The 7,590-nt window shown below is 37.2% G+C and overlaps 1 long non-coding RNA gene across 1 annotated transcript; it reads right to left on the bottom strand.

The window, feature by feature from the left end:
- Nucleotides 1–1,857: 1,857 nt before the first annotated feature.
- Nucleotides 1,858–5,817, bottom strand: LOC128092189 (uncharacterized). Its single transcript, XR_008211676.1, has 3 exons — nt 5,723–5,817; nt 4,834–5,026; nt 1,858–2,332 (listed from the first exon to the last, which is right to left on the bottom strand). It is a non-coding gene; the product is annotated as an uncharacterized LOC128092189 (long non-coding RNA).
- Nucleotides 5,818–7,590: the final 1,773 nt, after the last annotated feature.

Raw genomic sequence — 7,590 nt, 5'->3', positions numbered from 1 at the left:
CAGAAAGACCACACCCTGGCATCAAATACTTACTGCACTGTGAGGTGGGATAGAGACATATATCTCTTGCTCATTTGTATGACAATTCTCACTGCCAAAAATGCAGTTACAACAGTGTTGTCTGTCCAAGAAAGCTTTATGTTTCCCTCTTCTGCTGTGGCCCTTCTGAGTGGCTTCAGAGACACCAAACTACATACCCTAAAAATACTGACTGCTGGCATTGCTGCGCACCACTTATTCCCTGCAATGGGATCTTGAGCTGTAGGGATGGAGCAGGACACCTCCCGCCCTACAGAAGTAGCCCTCCAAACAATATGAGAAGGGGCTCCCTGGCACTCCATGGTTGTCAGGGTGAGCAGGGGACATGCAGGGCTGCCACATCTGTGGTACTGTGGACTCTCCTCCTGTCAGATAGCAGGGCAATGTAATAGCAGTAGTTAGATAGCAGTTAGTAGTTAAATAGCAGTAATGTTAGTGGACAATTTGATCTGTCCCCTGTGTGACACCAGTCACCCCTTGCTCCTGACCAGGCTCAGAGAGTCTCCTGTTGAAGAAGTCTGCAGACTTTCATGTGGACATTAGTAGACCATGAGGATGTCATTAGATAATGACTCAAAAGACCTCATTCCTCTGCTCTACAAGGACTCTATCTTCAAAAAAAAAAACAAACAAAAAACAAAAAACAACAAAACTACTACTGATGAAACAAACCCATTGTATTCCACCAAGAAACACTGCTATACACATACTTCCTGCCAATGTCAGAACAATCTGACACATTTCAGTTGTATCAAAGTTCTTCTTAACTCTCACAAAACCCCAAGGACACTCACTTATAAAAATGGAAAATACCTAGTCCTTCTTCAGAGTATCAGCCCCAGGCAACAATTCCACGGCATAAAGTAGGAGGCAAAGAGTGCCTCCTAAGAGTACTGCAGTATAGTGAATATATACATTTCTTATTAACTGATTCTGTCAGTTCAAGAGATAGAAGCTATTAATTTTAAGTGAGTGGTCCATTAATTTCTTGTTATCCTAGCTCTGTTAAATGAAATGTGGATGCTAATATTTGCTAATGAATGCATATTGAAAAAGTACCCTCAGCAGGATTTAGCAGGTCCCGTACCTGCTGTAAAATTCTAGTTACCAGATAAATATAATTCTTTGTTCAAGATGTAGAGTAGCAGGAGGTTTGTATATGGGCATGTGAATGTTTTTTGCAAGCATATAGGCTAATAAAAAATGCAAATAAACCACAATGTTCAATTTAGTCACTGAAATGAATTTGTCTTTTTTCAAGCAATGAGAATTGATCAGATTAGCATACAAGTAACAATTAACAACAGTAAGAGTTTAAAATAATCACTGAGCCTTCTACATATCTTGAAAACACTGATGTCAAACTGAGCATTTCATTGTTTTCAATTAGAACTGGCTCCAACCCACCAGTTCCTGGTACTCCAAGGAGATTAGCATGTATAAAAAAAAAGAAGAAAAAATAAATTAAGACTTAGGTTTAGATTAATACAAGGAACAAAGTTGCATGCCCAAGGGGCAAACTGGAAAATTCAGAGGTGACATCATGAAAACAGAATGTAAAATGTGGCAACATTCTGCTTTTCATAAAACAATGCAAAAAAAATGGTGTGCTAACCAACTAATTACCATCTATTTTTCCTGAAGTGTTTTTTTCTCTTCAAACTATACATCTGTGGGTTTTTTTAAGCTACTACTTCAAATCCATTCAATTACGTGGTAGCATAAGTAACACGTATAGCAATGTAGTTGGCATTAAAGGGAAAATCGTGTTCAGAACAAATGTTTTAATTAGATTTAAATGTAGAAATATAGTGCACAGTAGCTATTCCAAAAGGATTTTGAATTATCAAAAGTTAGTTGTCAATGTAACACTGATGTGATCAAAGGGAATACAGATGTCCCACTTTATGTGGATCAGAATAACCCACCAAGTAAATAAATGATTGCACTCATTCTATACCAGAATGGTTATTGAAAGCAGGTTCTTAAAACACCATCAATGTTGAAATGATCTGCTTCTACATTATCTTGTCTGGATGACTGAAATACTAAGCATTTCAACAAGCTACCAGTGCAGGTGGTGCACTGATTCAGCAAAGCATTTAGGTTGGGAAATCTCATGGGGTTTAAGTTCCTTCTGAAGTATTTTGCTTGCATTACACAAGGACAAGTTTCTCAACCTGTTGCAGAGCTGATCTGCCAAAATTTTGACAGTGTTTACATGGATGTGATTGTTGTATTTCTGATCTCAACTGTTTTTCTCAAAGAAATCCCAGGATTATCCACGATGTTGCTGAGAAGACAAACGACAGAAAAAAAAAGAAATACGTGCTATATATATAAAACATAGATATAATTGTCATACATATCAAATATAATATAACATCTATATTATATATGTATGTATATATAAAATATAATATATATATAATTACCATGACTGTTATTTCTCTCTTCCTTTTCTGTCTTAGTAAATAGCTTTTATCTCAGTCTACAAGTTCCACCTTTTTTTTTTTTTCCCCAGTTCTCTCCCTTTCCCACTGGCAGGAAGGGGAGTGAATGGACACCCTTAAGTGAACATCTAGATCAGGGCATGTAATGGTAGTCAACACACCTGCAAACATAGTAACAAAGAGTTTCTTCAAGATACTTCTGTATTACAGTTGATGCAAAATATTGACCCCCCCCCCCATTTCTGTGAAGGTGATCATTTGTCCCAACGCAGGATAAGGGAAGAAGACAATTTATAAGCAAACAACTTCCCTATCTTCATGCTAGTCCACTTAACAGGAGGATGGGCATTCCAAAGACTCTAAGGTGATAGGGAAAACCTTCCAGGAAGGATAAATGAGACACAATAAATTATGTTTATGCACTGAAAACTGGAGAATTTGTTGAGGCCACTGATTTTTTTTTTTTTTTTTCCCCAAAAATAAATCAGAAAAAATATGGGATATTATGGCAAGGGGCTGGTGTATACAGGGGAAAAAAGGGGAAATAAAGAGGTACTTAAGTGATGAAAATAAAAGGAGATTGAAATACTTCATAGAAAGTGAAAAATGAGAGACAACATCAATTTTAGCAAGTATGTGATGTAAGAAAAGCAGCTGATCCGGGAAGGAATCAGTGTTTGTCTGATTGAGATACAGGAGACGATGCACAGCTCTTACTTCAGATCAGACTTCAGCTGTGCTCCTGGCTGCAGACCAAACTTTCCCAAAGGCTCATGATTAGTTTTGACCCTGAATCCTGTTAAGGGTTGCAGTGCAGTTGATGCACAGCAGGAGCACAGCTTCTGATTTTACATTCTTCAAAGGGACTTTAGCTTTGCACACAGCCAACAGCTCCACAGGCCAAATCACTAAGTGCACAGCTGACAATAGATGGAGGAATTCCCTCCACAGCCTCAGTTCTGTACCAAGGCAAAGTTCTATGTCAGTTCAGCCATAGATCCCTGTAATACACTTTGAGAAATGTCAAGTAATGTCATGTAAAATCTGCTTGTCTCTTAATTAGGAGAATCAGTATAGAACCACAAAAAAATTGGAGATTGAAACACAACCTATTGATGTGAACGTTGGTCATTTGTATGTTTGGCAAGAATGTAAAATATTCATCTCAGAATGAGGAGCCTCTCAAAAGAGGAAGGGATTGTGGAGATAAATCTCATTACTACTTTCGGCTGAAGATAACAATAAAATTAATACAGCTTTATCATCTTGCACTGATTTCTGGACAGACATCAAGATTTATGTAAGTCACACTGGAGAAAAACTTGCCAACAAGTTTCTTTAAAAGTAGAATGAAAAAAATCTGTGAGGAATTGCATAACTCTTCAGTCATGTTTCTCCTGGTTGAAAAGACTTAGATGTTATGCCCCCTTCATGTCATCAGTACTGTCTGTCACATCAGAAAATAAATAAATCCCTTTTCAGTCAGGTGAGAGTTTTTCCAGGCAGAACTTCCTTTTTTCAGCAAATATTCTCAGCCTGGAAACAAATCACTGTCTATTCCTCCTGTTAATGGCCACAAAACAGATTTTTGCTTCTCTTTGGGAAGTTTCTAGAGAGCTGTTGTGCATAATGAAGATAATGAATTAATAGAATAAAAAAAACCCTGGAGTTCTAAGTAAAACTGGCAGAATTTCAGTCTCCCCACCTGGAGACAGCATCACAAAGTCCAATATGTGTGCTCTGTTAATCTTTCCATATGAGCTCAGGATCAAAGAGTACTGTCAGACTTCAGGAGTCACATTGCCCTTTGCATTCAATATATGACTTCTGAGCTCCTTTAAATTATGTTAAAAATCTATCAATTTAATTAATTTAATTGTGGTCTTAACCAGTTTATAGAACTGGTATAAAGTAAGGATTCAAAGATACACATATCTAGTTTCATGACCTCTCTTTAATTTGAATAATTAGTTCCACATAATTACAGTTTAAAATACATAATCAAAATTTCTTTACCATTATTTGCAAAGCTTCACAATAAAATTGCTAAGTAGCAGATAAGAACGCTGCCTAGGAAAGATACATCAGTGAGTGGCATTGGTTGCTTTCTGTTTCCTCTCAGAATCAGCACAGCCAAATATGCTGAGAAACTGACACCAAATCAAACAAGGACAAGGAGGAAAGAGGAAAATAATGACGAAGCAGCAAATGCTATAATATCTTCTATGAAAAATTGTGTGTCATCAGTTATTCAGGCTTATTTTGTTTAACTTTTTCCAACTGTCTATCAATGAACGGAAGACAACCTTTCAGTTTAACAAATAAGATAAACACCAGCTACCCTCACAGTCTTCTATTATGAAAATAAAACCAACGAGCATAGAAGCAGGTGACAAGTTACCCTCGGGAATTACAAAAAGCCAGTGCTGCTAATCATCACAGATACTTCCCATTGAGCAAAAAGAACTGTCTGAAAATGTTGAAAATAAAATTCAAGGTTTTGAACAGCAGCAAATCTGTTTTTGTTTGTTTTTCTGAAAACAAAAAGAACAAAAGAGAGAGAGAGAGAGAGGTTTTCAAATTTTGCTTTGTTTTGATTTTATTTTATTTTTTAAGAAATTAAATATTCCAGCAATCAGCAGGGTCTTATTTAAGAAAACATAATGTAAAGCTTCATGAGAATTCACTGTCAAGTATCATTTTTCTTGTGTCAGAATCCAAAGCATGAGTGTTTTCCAATAGGCATTTCATGTGATTACATCCAATATACACTCTGGTGATTAATTAAGACCATAAAACATATCTGGGGCTTTATTGGAATCAAGGAGGCTAAACTATACAGGAAAACATGGCATGGAGAACACAAACAAGACGTTTTATGGTACCTCTAAAGTAATCTTTTTTTCTTAGTATATTATTTCTTTTATTTCTGAATTTTTGTCTGATTCCTCTATGGGTTTTAAAAACAAACCAACCACCGAACCAAAACCACACTAATGAAATTACTGGCTTAAAATAGTAGAAAAAAAAAGTTGATGTTTGTCAAGAAATCATCCCATTCACAATATCAAGTAGACAAGCACCACATCCAAATAATCTCATTTTTTAGTTTCCAGTGGTGTAGTTTCACAGTGGAGTTCAAAGAGACACAGTAAATCCCAAACTAAACTGAATACAGTATGGATGTTCTACAGAACACTGACCATTTTACTTGACAAATCTTCTCTTACCTTCTGTTGTTAGGACAGGGTCTTAAATCCCAGTATGTTCCAGAAGATAAATACAACAAGACTTGATACCTGTTGACATGTACACTGCATTTCCTGTGAGTTATTTAAAAAAAAAAAAAAAAAAAAAAAAAAAAAAGAAGAAGACAACTGCTGCAAGTAGTACCTCATAGTGGAGGAGAGAATGTGGGTAATCTGTAAACGAACATGACTATTCAACCTTTGAATGTTGTCCTCTCCATCATTTTACTCACCTTGTCCATTCACTCACGCTAAAATTTGAAGACATCACGTTCATAAACAATTGATGTGCATTCCCTCATTCTGAAAGACATGGCCTACTCAACTACTTTCAGGTGTAAATCTTTCTCCAGAATATACAGTTTGGACAAAGTAAATAAATAAGAGATCATTGCCAAGCTGTAATTATGTGTAACAATTGCCTATGTTCTGAATGCCTTAAAGAGAGACCTCAGGTGAGCGTTTTGGGAGGAGCCATCGTGTGCTGCAGACGACCTCCAGAGCTTCCTTCCAAATTCAACCATTTTGTGATCTTTAAAGAGAGAAAAAAGAAGGAGAAAAAGAAAAAAAAAAAAAGCAAACGTGCTTGTTTGAAAATATCTTTAGGCAGGAAAAGTCTTATTCTGAATCACAAATCCTGTGGTATATGGATAGTCACTAAGGGAGTTCACTCCCCTGTCTAGCAAAATGTAGATACATGCACCAAATGTCAAATTCTCTCAAGATCAAAATATTACGGATTCTTATCTGTGGAACATCCTCACTGAGGAGAATACAAAATATAACATAACAAAATATAACTTATTTAGTGTTCAAGAATGCTCTCAGAGACACGTGAGCTCTGGAACAACCAGGCTCTGAACAATTGAATCTAGTTGTGAGTGTCACTGTTAATTGCAAGGACAAATTGTACTAGATGACCTTTAAAGCTCTGCCCCAGCTCAAACAATTCTATGATTCCATGATACTATGATTCTCATCTATGATTGAGCTCCAACCACCCGGCCATGGGCAGAGTTGCTAAGTACTAGATCAGGCTGCCCAAGGCCCCATTCAACCTGGCCTTGAACATCTCCAGGGACAGGGCATTCACCACTTCTCTAAGCAATTTGTTCCAATGCCTCACCACCCTTACTGTAATGACTTTTTCCTTGTATCCAGTCTAAATCTCTTCTATTTAGTTTGAAACCATTTCCTGTTGTCCTATCACAGAAGACCCTGCTACAGAACCTGTCTCCTGCTTTCTTATAGCTCTCTTTTAGATACTGAAAGGCTGCTATCAACTCTCCCCAGAGCCTTCTCCAGGATGAACAGCCCCAGCTCTCAGCTTGTCCTTGTAGGGAAGGTGTTCCATTCCTTTGATCAAATTTTGTGGCTCTCCTCTCTGGGTGTGCTCCAACAGGTCCACATCTCTCTTGTACTGAGGGCTCCACATCTGGATGCAGTACTCCAGGTGAGGCCTTACCAATGCAAAGAAGAGGGGCAGGATCACCTCCTTGTACCTGCTGACCATGCTTATTTTGATGCAGCCCAGGGTATAATTGGCTTTCTGGGCTGACCAGAATATCAGAATATGGCATAACTTCTGGAGAGAAGGGTTAAATTATGGTGGGCATGGTTAATAGTCTACGACTCTTGTTAGGAAGGAAGTTTTAAAAATATGAGAAAAAGAAATACATTCAGGTTTTGTGTTCTCTTACAATCTCAATAAAGAATTGGAAAAAGGGTGTGATTGTTATATGGCACATAACTAGAAACAGACTGATCAAGTATAGCAAATGAGATCATTCCTCATATTGTTTGAAACACTTCAGTTTTCCTAATTGTTGTTTGATCAGTGTTAGTTTACA

This window comes from Tympanuchus pallidicinctus, unplaced genomic scaffold, assembly GCF_026119805.1.
Source record: "Tympanuchus pallidicinctus isolate F22 unplaced genomic scaffold, pur_lepc_1.0 scaffold6, whole genome shotgun sequence".
Lineage (NCBI taxonomy): Eukaryota > Metazoa > Chordata > Aves > Galliformes > Phasianidae > Tympanuchus > Tympanuchus pallidicinctus.
Note: the sequence above shows the minus strand (reverse complement) of the source record. Positions and strands in the feature narration are given on the sequence as shown.